This window comes from Topomyia yanbarensis, chromosome 2, assembly GCF_030247195.1.
Source record: "Topomyia yanbarensis strain Yona2022 chromosome 2, ASM3024719v1, whole genome shotgun sequence".
Classification (NCBI taxonomy): Eukaryota; Metazoa; Arthropoda; class Insecta; order Diptera; family Culicidae; genus Topomyia; species Topomyia yanbarensis.
The window spans coordinates 385613467-385626861 of record NC_080671.1 but is presented as its reverse complement, the minus strand read 5'-3'; the positions used below and the strand labels follow the sequence as shown (position 1 = coordinate 385626861).

The 13395-nt window shown below is 39.7% G+C and overlaps 1 non-coding gene across 1 annotated transcript; it reads right to left on the bottom strand.

The window, feature by feature from the left end:
• Positions 1 to 795: 795 nt before the first annotated feature.
• Trnae-cuc (transfer RNA glutamic acid (anticodon CUC)) lies at positions 796 to 868 on the bottom strand. The gene has a single exon. It is a non-coding gene; the product is annotated as a tRNA-Glu (tRNA).
• Between the last annotated feature and the right edge of the window lie 12527 nt (positions 869 to 13395).

Below are 13395 nucleotides of genomic sequence, written 5' to 3'. Positions count from 1 at the left end.
ATAATTTCATTAATTTAAATAATTTCATTAATTTCCTAAATTTTACTAATTTTCTAAATTTCATTAATTTCCTAAATTTTATTAATTTCCTAAATTTCATTAATTTCCTTAATTTTATTAATTTCATTAATTTAATTATTTTCATCAATTTAATTAATTTCCTTAATTTCATTAATTTCCTCAATTTCAATTATTTCATTAATTTCCCAAATTTCCTAAATATAATTAATTTCCTAAATTTCATTAATTTCATTAATTTCCTAAATTTCATTAATTTCCTAAATTTCATTAATTTCATTAATATCATTAATTTCATTAATTTTCTTAATTTCATTAATTTCCTTAATTTTATTAATTTCATTAATTTAATTAATTTCATCAATTTAATTAATTTCCTTAATTTCTCTAATTTCATTAATTTCCTCAATTTCAATAATTTCATTAATTTCCCAAATTTCCTAAATTTCATTAATTTCCTAAATTTCATTAATTTCCTAAATTTCATTAATTTCCTAAATTTCATCAATTTAATTAATTTCACTATGGCCAACACTTTAAATACATTTAAAATGAAGGCAAACTACCAGTAGTGCAATTAATTCGTTTTTAACTCAAACTGGCTTGTGTAAATAATAATAATCATTTTTTATTCAACTTCAAACGAATGCAAACTAATTTTATGAAATGATCTAAAACACTCCTGAATAAGAGGAACTATTTATTATATCAGAGTTTTTTGTTTTATAAGTGTAGTCAAGGTACCATATGCAGCAAGCAATGCTTTTCAAAAAAAAATTCCCCATACCGGGAATCGAACCCGGGCCTTCCGGGTGAGAGCCGGATATCCTAACCACTAGACAATATGGGATGTGCGAATTTGTCTTGCTCAAAATAACGCAATTCTCCGCTGAAAATATATAAAATTGTTAAGCAACTTTAATTAAAACTTTTTTCATTTGTCCTCTTTCAGTAGAGTTGGAGGGTGATGAGATAATTTTATCTCAAGTAGACAACGGTTTGCACTACTTTTTGAAATAACTTCTAGTTGAAGCCATTATTATTAGTGACCTGTCTCGACATATCATGGTTGCAGTTATATTTAAACGGATCAAGTTGAGTTTATTAGGGTAATTCCTGACATACAAATCAATTGGTCTGCTTACATCAATTTCAGAACTAAGAGTGCTTGAATGGCCTACCTGCCATGGCTTGCCAAGCCTGACCCCGATTTAGGCCAAGACCCATATAGTACGAAGCAGTCCCCGAATCTGAACCATTTCCATTCCACAGGACAGGACATCTAGTGCAGACATGGCGCTTTGATTCAAACATGGGTATTCGGTCCTTAGTTTAGTAATTAAACTGAGGTACGACAATTATCATCCTGATCAACTCCTGAGAAATAAAATACTCAGCGCAATTTTAGGTTTTTTTCTGAAGCACACAACTCCAAACTTGTTTCAAGTTTCGTTCGATTTCGATACCCTTTACGTAGCTTCAGAACAAATCCCGAACGTACGGGCTGAACACACTTCGTGGATTCATTGTTGAAAGTAAAAATACAAGCTCACTTCATGATCCGGGGAACACTCCTGTCAGATTGTTCATAGTATCATCATAAACACGTCTCCGTCTTGTCAAACAGTGTCAAAAATAGAACAAAGACGCGCGTACCTATATACCTACTAACCAACCAATAAATCGAACGGAGAGCGAAATTGCACAATCCGAACAAAGAGGCCCGGTATAAATGCCATCGACGTTAGCCGAAGTACAAACAGAAAATGGGTGGCCGCAGAAGTGCCTCGTCGCTCTATGACAGCACTGGGGTCGGAGGAGGAGGAGGAGGCCTTGTTTTACAGCGACTTGCAGTCCAACCAGGCTGTAGCATGTTCTCGGTGCCTACTTGGATCTTCCTGCGCCCCCGTTGTTCGAGGGGATTTAGTGGGTGACAAAAGTGGGTTACTGACATGGCCATCTGGGAGGAGTCCTTTCTGCTTATAGCGCATTGTGCTGTTCGTTAGGGTGGTCTAAAATTTTGGGAATGTAAGGACTGTGTTCAATCGTAGTGGATTTGAAATTATTGCACAAAAAACCTTAATCGGTATGGTTTGATGCATGCCAATCGTAAGTATAAATATAAAGTTTATATGAATCAAACGATGTCATCGCGTCCAATCGAGTTCACACCACCCTATTGCACTGGCTAACAGCAAGCTGCTGGGTGGTATCGAATGAGATGAATGAATTGCATTCAACTGGGAGTTCAATAGGGGTGAATAATGGAATCGCTATTGGTCGGATACTCCTTTCAGTCCAATCAGGATCGGGGACTCTTCATACGTTCCCGCCTTAGCCAGCAGTATGCACTGGCATTGGCTTCCAAGGAGCCGTCGTCCGGTGGAAAGCAAATCAATGCAAACTGCAAGATATATTTATCTTCGAATAGCATCAATTCGATTGAAAATGATCAATTATCGTGTCTCAATTGCAGTCCATTGGATAGGGTCAAGATTTGTAACGATATCTTTCGGCTGCCGTGGCAGCAAGCCAAATTGGTCAATGATCTACGTATGTAGATGACGGAATTAGGCAAGGCAAACTACATATGCATTACCAGATCATTAGTTTTCGTTCATATTTATCAGCATAAACGTACTCAAGTTCTATCAGATGAACATTTAGCCCAGGATGCGGTTTTTAAATGTAATTTTTCAAAATAAATATTTTTGTTGCTTACCTTATTCAGCTATAATCCGGATCTCTAAAGCCACTTCGTACTTCCAGAATAATTGTATAATAATCTATGGCGAACTCTCTCCTGTGGATCTGATATTTACATCCCGGTGACTGGAAGCGTCCGCTATCCCAAAATAGAAACCAATCCTCATGAAATTATAACGGTTCAAACAAAATCCACAAAAAATGAAACACCATACTACTCAACGTTTTCGACAGGACACGTGTAGAATGTAAAAGTTGGCTCCACTGACCCACATTATATTACAACGCGAGTTCGGGGTAAACGATAGACGTTTTTCATCATCTCATTTACAGCTGGCCGTCATACTACGAAGCCAACGTCCAGCAGGAAAACGGAAGCAACCTATTCGGTATCAATTTGAATAAATATTAAAAAATCTTATTCGGGCTACGAATTAACTGAAACGTTAACGAAGCAATTTCGTTAGCTTGAACATTGCGCGTACTATGGCCGCTGTGCTCCATTACCCCGAGTCGTGGAATCGAGGCGAAACGCAGAATTTCCTGGAGGTAGGAAACGCCCGGATTATATTTAATTTTTTTTTCTAGTAAATTTAAGAATCTACCGCAGCTTACCAGAGTTGAGTTTGTCTTCGCTATTTAAATTTCACAATTTCACAGCCGAGTGAATGACGTATAAAGTGAAGGCTCCAGGCCAGCATCTGCTCTGCTGCTTCATCGCATCATCCTCAATCAAATTAATTAAATCAACATCTGACGCAAATCAGGACTATAAACCGGAGCAGGTCTTGTGGCCCAGTTCGAAGAAAAAGACGCTCATCTTCATTTCCTCAATTTTGCAGGAAATAGCCATTAGTAGGTTGGGCGGGGCGGGAGTGTTTTTCGTAAGCTTATGGGTAAACGCGAAGGTGTCCTATAGAAAAAGAGATTGGCAACTTGGTGGTTGTATTCTACGAGTACATATAATATAACGAAACACAGTCCTTTCGTGATCCCGCATATATAGAAGTCAACTCAACCCTACGACTCTGTTCGTGACTGGCCTGTCGTAAGCTGTTTAAGTAATATGCATATGTATTATGTGAAAAAGTACAGTAGCGAGAGAAAAATAATCTCGTCGAGCTAGCCTTAGTCGGTAACTGTTGGTTGTAACTGATCAAAGGTCGACCAAATCGGTTAAATCTATAGATGTCGAGTGAAATAGACATGGGTTCTTCTGACCATATAATTAGAGAAACTGCACCTGTGTACATTTTTTCCGTTAGGTGGAGCTATGGACACCAGCTGCATTTATTCGCATGCGGGTAATAGTCCTTACACGTTTACGATGTTCTTAAAAATTAATATCTTTATTTTATTCCTTAATTCAATGCACAGCAACGAGCCGTTTTTATCGTAACTTGGTATGTTTCAGGTTAAGTAAAACGAAACATCTTTCTTTTTAATAAACCGAAGTTGTTTAACTAGAGGAATTCCAAGAAGATCCGTCCGAAAATCATTAAAATTATGACCGACCATCTTCGATTCCGATGAATCAGGAATCAGATATGGTATGAAGTCGGGGATTTGTGCCTTGCCGTGTCTTCTCATCATTTCCGGGGTGGAGGGAAATGTGATGGAGTAGGGAGGAAGTAGAATTGGAAGGGTGGAAAAAATAAAAACGCAAAAACAAACAGTAGGTAAGTTAAACTCAATTAGTTATAATATTTGCGTTTCGACTTCTTCTCATCAGAATCCGGCACAAACTTAGTGACAGGATTAAGCTAGCGCCGGATTGACGCTAGCTTTAAAAAAACGGAGACACAATTTATGCTCCTGAGCAAACCCGCAAGCGAGATGTCCCGCATGTTAAGGTTGGACAGAGAATGGGCAAAAATCGAATCGAATGTTGTTACCGCGGTGTGGGAAAAACTGCTTTTTCTTCGTTTTCGTTTTTTGCCCTTTCTCTGTTCAACCTTGAACTCACAAGTAGTTCAAATCGCCTGCAAGTAAGCCTAATGGTCTTTACCACATTTGATAAGAAACTTTAGTATGCCTGTGAGTTTGAGTCGTCCAAACGCTGTGTCTTCTATGTAAGGACGGCCGAAAACTCGAAATCGCAATTGCGCTAGTGCTGGGCAGTTACATATCAGATGATATGAGATTCCGTAGTCGGATTCACAAAGATCGCATGAAAATGACTCAGCTCGTTCGGTTAAGGCTCTGGTCAGCATGCCGCAGTAGAGTTTCGAAAAATGTAGGAGATTTTTCGAAATGTCTGGGCCCGGTTGTTCTAGAAACGCCTTTGTTTGGCGACACGTTTGAAGATTTCTCCAATAATTGCGATGCTCGGACGAAGCCCAGGACTGTTTTTTTTTCTCTCATCCAACTTGTCGAAATTGGCAGGGTGGGATCAGGACCAACGAAGTCAATCGCTGCATCTGTCCAATCCAATTCGTCAGACCATTCCAGACAAGGTAGATAGTATTGAAAATGCTTAGTTCTTCGATTTGGGTGCGGTACGCGATCACTAGCTTGGACCGTGATTTGTCTAAGCTATCCGAGCAGAAGCTTATAACTTTGCTGGACAAGCACTGTTGAAGGGCTGCAGTCTATATGCACATGATAGTGCTTCTTGTTTGAGGTGTATGTGTAACGGTTTGATGTTTAGAAGGGCCCCAAGTGCAGCAGTAGGAGTTGTGGTGAAAGCATCAGTCAACGCCATAAGCACCATTCTTTGCAGATGCTTTAGCTTTGACTGGACCGTCATCACCTTTCCCCTCTGCCACCACACATGACAATCATATGTCAGTATTGGACGAACAATTGTCGTGTAAATCCAATAGATGAATTCACGTTTAAGACACCAGGTCTTTCCAAAAGTTCGTCTGCACTGCCCGAAGGCCATGCACGCCTTCTTGAGTCTGAATTCAAAGTGAGCAGACCAATTCGGTTTGGAATCCAATATGACTCCAACGTATTTCACTTGAGCAGCACACAACAGTTCAGAATCAAAGACCTGCAAGGGACGAACTCCGGTTGTTATTCGTGAAAAGAACCATTGAAGTTTTGTTTGGATTAATTGATAATTTAACTTGTCGACATCACTGTTCGACAGCTTTTAATGCTTGTTGCATTAAGTCAAAGATTGTTCCGATACAAAATACGGTAATTAGTATTTGGTAATCGTCAGCAAACCCGTAGGTTGGAAATCCAAGCTCATTGAGTTGCCTCAACATGTCGTCGACAACCAGGTCCATAGCAAAAGAGAGATAGAAAACGACCCCCTGAGGACAGCCGCAAATATTCAATTTCTTTATTTCTGTCTATCTCAGTGACGAGCAAAGAATGCGGTTACTAAGCATTGCGTTTATCCAAGCCGAGATACATGCATATATTCCATGACAGCGTGTCGCTTCCAGAATAGACTGGAAGGAAACATTGTTAAAAGCACTCTCAATATCTAGAAATACTTCCAAGCTAAATTGCTTGAGCGAGAAGGCCTTTTCAATATTGTAAACAACATCGTGAAGCACACTGGTAGTGGATTTTCCACACTGATATGCATGTTGCATTTTGTGCAGTTGATATTCAACTAAACTAACGTTCCTGATATGATGATCGATTATCGGTTTCAAAGAAAAGAACTTAACGTTTCAAAGAAAAGAACTTAAGTTGGTAGGCCTAAAACACTTCGCTTCTTCATAGCTTGAGCGCCCCCCTTTGGGAATAAATCTAACAGTTATTTCTCGCCATGCTTTCGGGATATACCCGGTAGCAAGACTGAAAAGCAAAATCTTTTTCAAGACATGTTTAAGAATATCAAATCCCGTTTGCAGTAGCACGGGAAAAGTTCCAGCTTTTCCAGGCGATTTATCTGGAGCAAAGCTGTCAACTGCCCACTTGACCGATTCAGTGGAAACCAACACTGAAAGCCATTCGATGAAGAAAATAACAAAACAAATTTTTGTTTTCTTAATTAGTTGATTTCAACAGAAAAATGAATAACGTAACTAAATTTTCTCTTAATTTTGAGAGATTCTCAAATAATAGTTATTGAAAATTATTATTGATTTTGATTCAAGACGCACATCATACGAAATGACAGCAAGTAGCTAAGATGCACACCTTACTGAAATACATCAAGGTAGCGACAGCAACTATGTTAATACACGCTGGGCATAACGGTTAAGCACGTAGGTAGTTGTCTCAGCTTGGAAAGCTTGTTTTATCCTGGACGCAACTACCTGAACCAGTACACAAAAAAAAAACAGAAATTCAACTGACCTCATTTTGGTTTTACCTAGTTTTTCTTTAAAAACATTTCAATAAAGGGATGATTTTATTGACATTTTTTTCAATACATGTGCACTGAAAATTGAAAGTATTGTCGAAAATTGTCAAAATCATTCTATTTCGGATTTAGTCGATTATATAATAACATTTCAATTATTAACCAATGTAATATGCAATATGATAATTATTTTTCATCGTTTGAGATTCCAAACTAGATGTGGAATAAGTATGAAGTTTTTTTGTAGTGCTGGATAGTGTTTGTGATTAAATAGAAAAAAAAATATACCTTTATTCTAAAATTCAAATCAATCAATTTCCAACAATCCTTAAATACCTTTGGCTATTTCGTCTCATTTAAGATTGCAGTTTATAAAAAGATAACATTATGAGAAACATAACTCTGTATTATATTTACGTGTGAATTACTGACATACGGAATTTTTCAACAATTTAATTCCATACCTTTCATCCGTCGGTCGGTGAAACAAAACGTTTGAAATATCCTATGTTGTATTTTACGATGAAGCAGTTTAATTCAACAATGAGATTAGTTGAATTCTAGTCGTTTGTGTCTTGGCTGAAAAGGTAGTGTGACGGCATATGCAATTGTGTCTGGACTAAAACAAGCGTTACAAGCTGAGACAAGCGTTTCAAGCTTTAGCTCATGTAGCTTTTCAAGTTTTGTGCTTTAGCTTTTTAAGTTGTGTGCTAGGATGAAACGTTCGTGTCCAGACTGAAACTGACAGCGTCAAACCAACAACGGTGGATTATTGTTTTCAACAAAAATTTAGTTCGCCCAAATATCAACTAGACGAAACCAAAAACTCAACTAATTTTTTAGTTGAAATTGTGATGAATCGGTTTTCCGTGAATGTGCGTGTTAACGCCCACGAGTCCGAATCACCAGAATGAGAACTGTGAGCATTGTTCAGCTCCGGGTTGATACAACCTGTAAAGTGTGCGTCGAAGAGACAACTAAGAACATCTTTCCCGTCCGTCACAAAATCATCATTTCTGTTCACATATCTCTTATAAGCACTATCAGCTGGCCTCAAATTCCCGGAGTCATCACGCAATAAGCTTCTTCGTAGAATACTACTATGAATGAGTTTGTTGTATCCACGACGTCATTCAAGTCGTATAGTTGACTAATTATTGGAAAATATCCATGAAATTTAGTCGCTAAGTTTTCCGGAAAGAGATCCCAGTTTGTAGATTAAGAATTAGGAAATGTTACCACATTGAAGGTGACATTAAGATCATCGAAAAATATTTATTGATGATCGGATAGAGACGGTTCAGTTTCTTGTAGAACCTGCCGATTTTCCAGCTCATGCGAAATCCTTGCAGAGCTCCCAGACCTCGTAGAAGTTGGTTGGACGATGAATGTGGAGATTTGTAGTACTTATGGGCTCCATCCGTTCAGAGCCTCTCCGATTGATGTCTGAGCTGGCCCAAATGATGTGATGAGCATTTGCATCACTGCCGATAATGAGCGAAAGCCCAATTCTGCTACAATATGATACAACGCTTTTGAAATCATCAGAAGAAACAGATTCGTTATGCGGTAGATATGCTGAACAATATATACACTTTTTGTCTATGTTACCGACAGTCAAAGTAACTGTACCTGCACAGATATCGCGAATTGTGAGCTCCGGTATGATATACGCATCAATAGCTTTATTTGCAAGAATGCAAGCACGAGGCATTTCACGTGGATTTGTCTTGCCTGTCCTTTTGTAAGCAATGAAGGCAGTGTTAAGTATCTTTCCAATATAGAAGTTTCCTTTATGGAAGAACAGTTCTTGAACCAATGCTGTGGAATCTTTACCTTCCTACATAAGTCGAGATAGATTCATAGTTGCGGTACGTTTTTACTGGAGATTGATTTGTGCTATTCTAACCATTGTTGATTAGAGAACTGTATATTTAATTTCCAACATATGTTGCACAACAACTAGAGGACACCAATCAAGTTGGACGACTGTTAATGAATGTAGCGAGCCATATCAACTTTAAATAGGACACGATCATTTGATTCCCACGATTTGCGAAGAAAATAATAGTCCATCGTGTCAGAGATTCGTATTACACAGTAAGGGCAAAACCCAAAATGCTCCGTGCGCGACTCTCATATTTTAGACCCTCCAGTCATCAAGTCCTCGGCACGGAACTACACCTTCACTTAGGGACTCCTACTTTCAGTCGCCTCCTACGACATGCGAGCAGGAACCCAGTGGCCCAATTATTGGCCGGACTCCACACGTCCTCTGGGCAGGTTAGTCTGTAAGCATCGAAATTTGATAATCGAAACCCAGCAAAACTTCACCGAACTACCATCAGCCGAGAGTCTCAGCAAAACCCCAGCCAACAAATATCCGGCAAAATAATGCCAATCAACGGCGAAAAAATCAGAGCGTAGAGCGAACGTTCCGCTGCGTAATGCAGCGTACTGAGGAGTTCGCCAGGCTCTGTTCGCCATTGAGAATATTTTAAACCCCCTCAACACTTTAAACCATAGTACGGATCGCATTACACTTTGGAATTGGCGTTTCCTGTTTGGTGCGTTTTGACCACTGGAACAGGTAGTCCGTAGTGTTATCCGTAGCCGGTTGAGAAAACCACTATCGACACTATACGGCTTATCTAGGCTGTTCGTAGAAAGAAGCTGACATTGAAGGGCAGCTTCCATAGATTGCCAAACAGCTGGCTGTTGATTCTTGCGTTGACTTTGAGCTGGAATTCCCCGCAGTTTACTCGATGGTAGTCCTTCCGTTCTCGGCGCTGTCGAACTGCTGCTCTACCACCAATCCAAAGTATGACTGGTAGTTGATGCAACATGCATATCATTGGGAGATGTCTACTACCACCCTGTTACACAATGCTGTCTCCAACAAAGAAAAAGCTTTTTGGCAAAAGCAATCAGCTTTAGTAGTTTTTCTTGATATTGAAGGTGCTTTTGATAACGTGTCTAGAGCGAGTAAAGGCACTATACCCTAGGCTCATTAGCCAGGACAGGGCTAAATACTTCTGTCCTATCCCATCCCATCCCAGAAACCTAAGTCCAATAGAGTGACATTAATCCTCTTAGCCAAGTCACTCCTAACGATTTATCAAATCCCCATCAAATTGAAATGGTCGGTACGGTTGTCCACGTTTCTTCCTTATTCTTCATTAAATGAATAATTTAATTGCCATATAATTTTGAATCATCTTCACTTTGTACGCTGCACAGTTGGCCTGGTCGCTTTAATGATTGTGTCACATATCATATGTACCACAAACATTAATATTGACAAGAAAAATTGTAGGCGAACGTCTCCAATTTTCCAGGATCCCTACATGTATTGGCTGTGTAGACTAGACTAGATATTGAAAGAGCTTTTGATAACGTGTCTTTCGAATCCATGTGGGAAGCAGCACAAGGTCATGGAGTACCTTTATATATCACGAACTGGATACCTGCAATACTTAGCGACCGACATCTGTGCTCATCGTTAAGACAAAATAAGATAACTGTCTGCGGATGTCCTCAAGGTGGCGTGTTGTCACCGCTTCTATAGAACCTTGTCGCCGAAGGCTCGTTCGTGGCAGTTGCAGACTATGCAATTATTGTCGCATATCAAGTTAAGTATATGTTGGGGTAATTCTTGGCTCAAAACTAAATGGGGCAGCTCACATCGATTTCAGAATCATGAAAGCTTGAATGGCCTTCGGCCAATGTAAAGCACTTTCATCAAATATTGGGAACTCAAACTCAAGAATATTCAGTGTATCTACACAACAATTGCTAAACCAATACTGGCATACGGGTGCATTTGTTTGGTGTCTTATGTCGTGGAATGAGAGTAAACCAATCTCATTCGCTTGATAGATACAAGACCGTAATCCAAGCGGAAATCTTCGCGATTCTGTGTGGCGTACAATCGGCACTTCAACAGGGGATTTGCGTCAAAAGAATATATTTTTGCTCTGACAGTCAGGCTGTCCTGAAGGCACTTAATTTGGCAGATTCGAGATCGAAATTTGTACCCGCTGTCGGACTCAAGTCGAAGAACTTAGCATTTCTAATACTGTCTACCTTCTGTGGGTACCCGGTCATTTCGACATTACTGGTAATTAACCCTTTCATGGCCAACTTTTCTCTAGTGCATGTGGGGTTTTTTCCTTGAAAACGGTTGAGTCAAGAAACACGAAAAGCCTATTTTCATAAAGATAGGTGCTTCCATGGCAGTGCTAGAAGCTGGTCAATTTTTACCTTCCAATGCTCAATACAATTCTCCTAGAATAATTACAATAGTCTAATTACGTGGAAAACGTAGCCGACAGTCTTAATTGATAAGTTTTATTAGATTTCAATAATATTGCACCATAACGAAGATATATGAAAAAAAACATTTTCCGTCGTCAACGTAAACTGTCCCTGGCAGCACTGCTCCATCGGAATCCAATCAGACTTATTGCAATAACTTCAGCTCTAGAGCTGATCCTTGTAACTGTTAATACTCAAATTAAAGGCAATAATCACATTAATGAGCCTTACTTGTTTTTGTGAGAAAATCTCGCCTCAATCAAAAGTTATAGCTGTTTAAAAACGTTGTTGTCCACAAACAACATGGGCATGAATGGGTTAATGGGCGGAGGAAGTAGCTAGAGTGGGCGCTGCAACTAATTTTGTTGGTCCAGAACTAGTTCTACCACTTTCGATGAATTGGATAAAGTAAAAGATTCGTTCTTGGGCTGCATCCAAACATGACAACTATTGGCGTAGCTTGTAAACTTGCGTTCAACCAAAGACTGTTCTGCCGGATGTAAGTTCAAAAATATCAAAGAATTTTCTGAATTTTTCCAAGCACAATTGCAGTATTCTAGTCAGGGCACTGACTGGACATTGCAAACTCAATGATCACATGGCTGCTATTCAGCGTGCTGAGTATTAATCATGTGATCTTTATGAATCCGATTACGGAACTTCATATCATTTGATATATCACTGCCCTGCAGTAATGCAATTGCGTATCCGGATTTTTGGTTATCCATACATAGATGAACCTATGTACATAAAGTTAAAACTCAAGGATATCCTATTGTTTCTAATCCAATGTGGTAAAGAGCTATAGTTTAAGCCATATTTGAATGACAGTATCTTTTCGGGAGTGTTGTCTTTCTGTTATCTGAATATCCTCTCGGGGGTGTTCATATATCCTCACATCTAGAGGTGTCTTTATTCCCTTGGGAGTGAAGAATACTACCCATCTTGTCTGTGTTCTTTGTGTAGTTATTTTCCTTATCCCTAACCCCAATCCTTCCCATTAGGAAAGGATGAAAAGACAAATCACGGCAAGGCACAAATCTCCGATTAACATGGGGAACGTGCCATTTGAGCCAGTCGCTACTGATACCATTGAGCACAATATGTAGTGGGGGGCGGTGATAATGCAGGTGCTGTACTAAAGGAGTACTAATTCTATCAGGTGGGACACACCACCACCCGACGTCTTATGGCTGCTGAGGGCTTTGGGGTCACAGCGATAGACATCAAATGCCTAACCAAACACCTAGCGAGACAGAGTACGGTTGTCAAGCCAAATCTCGGTCAATGCGATGACGTCATTAGAGCAGCTCCAAGTAGTTAACAAATAGATACTGTTGAAGGACGGATCAAGTTCGGGTGGAGTAGCTCTGACAGTACTAGTAGCAGAGTGCGCAGCAATGTTGTCTTTTGGAGCAGGTTGGGAGATTCTGAAACCACGACCACGAATATTTCATATCAGCTGCGTTGTGAAGTGACGGAGGTAGCTTGCACCGAGAGCTAGATGATGAGCTAGAAGCGTGAAACACGTCAGCCGTTGTATGGATGTAATTTAAATAAAAATACTTACCAGGAATGACGGCTTGATAAACCCCTTCTCCACTCATGCACCGTGGACCCGGAAAACTCTTGAACGCTGGCGGCAAAGGTTCGATTAAGGTGGGGGGATCCAGGGCTCCCATGGTATAAGCTACGTATGCGCTCAACATCGACACACCTTCACAATGGCAGTGTAGCTTGATATATCGTTGTGGAGTCTTCGACAGAGCCGTGGATGGGCCTCATGCTTGTGTACACATACTCATACCAAAATGTTTCCGACGATTTGAATGTACGTAGAGTAATGAACCTATTGGCATACACGTTTCGTATTTCGGATAAACGTTTTTTATTGCTACATGCATCTGTAGGAACTTCTAAAGCACGGGCGAACTGAATTGGATTTGCGCCGACTAAAAGGTGAGTTTGAGATTTTCGTTAAAGACGCTGAATCCCTCTAGTATGAAGACTCGCCATCTCTATCGTTTGTTCACCATTTTGCTGTCAGTGTCATTCCAATCGAGCACGAGACTTGTCAAAAG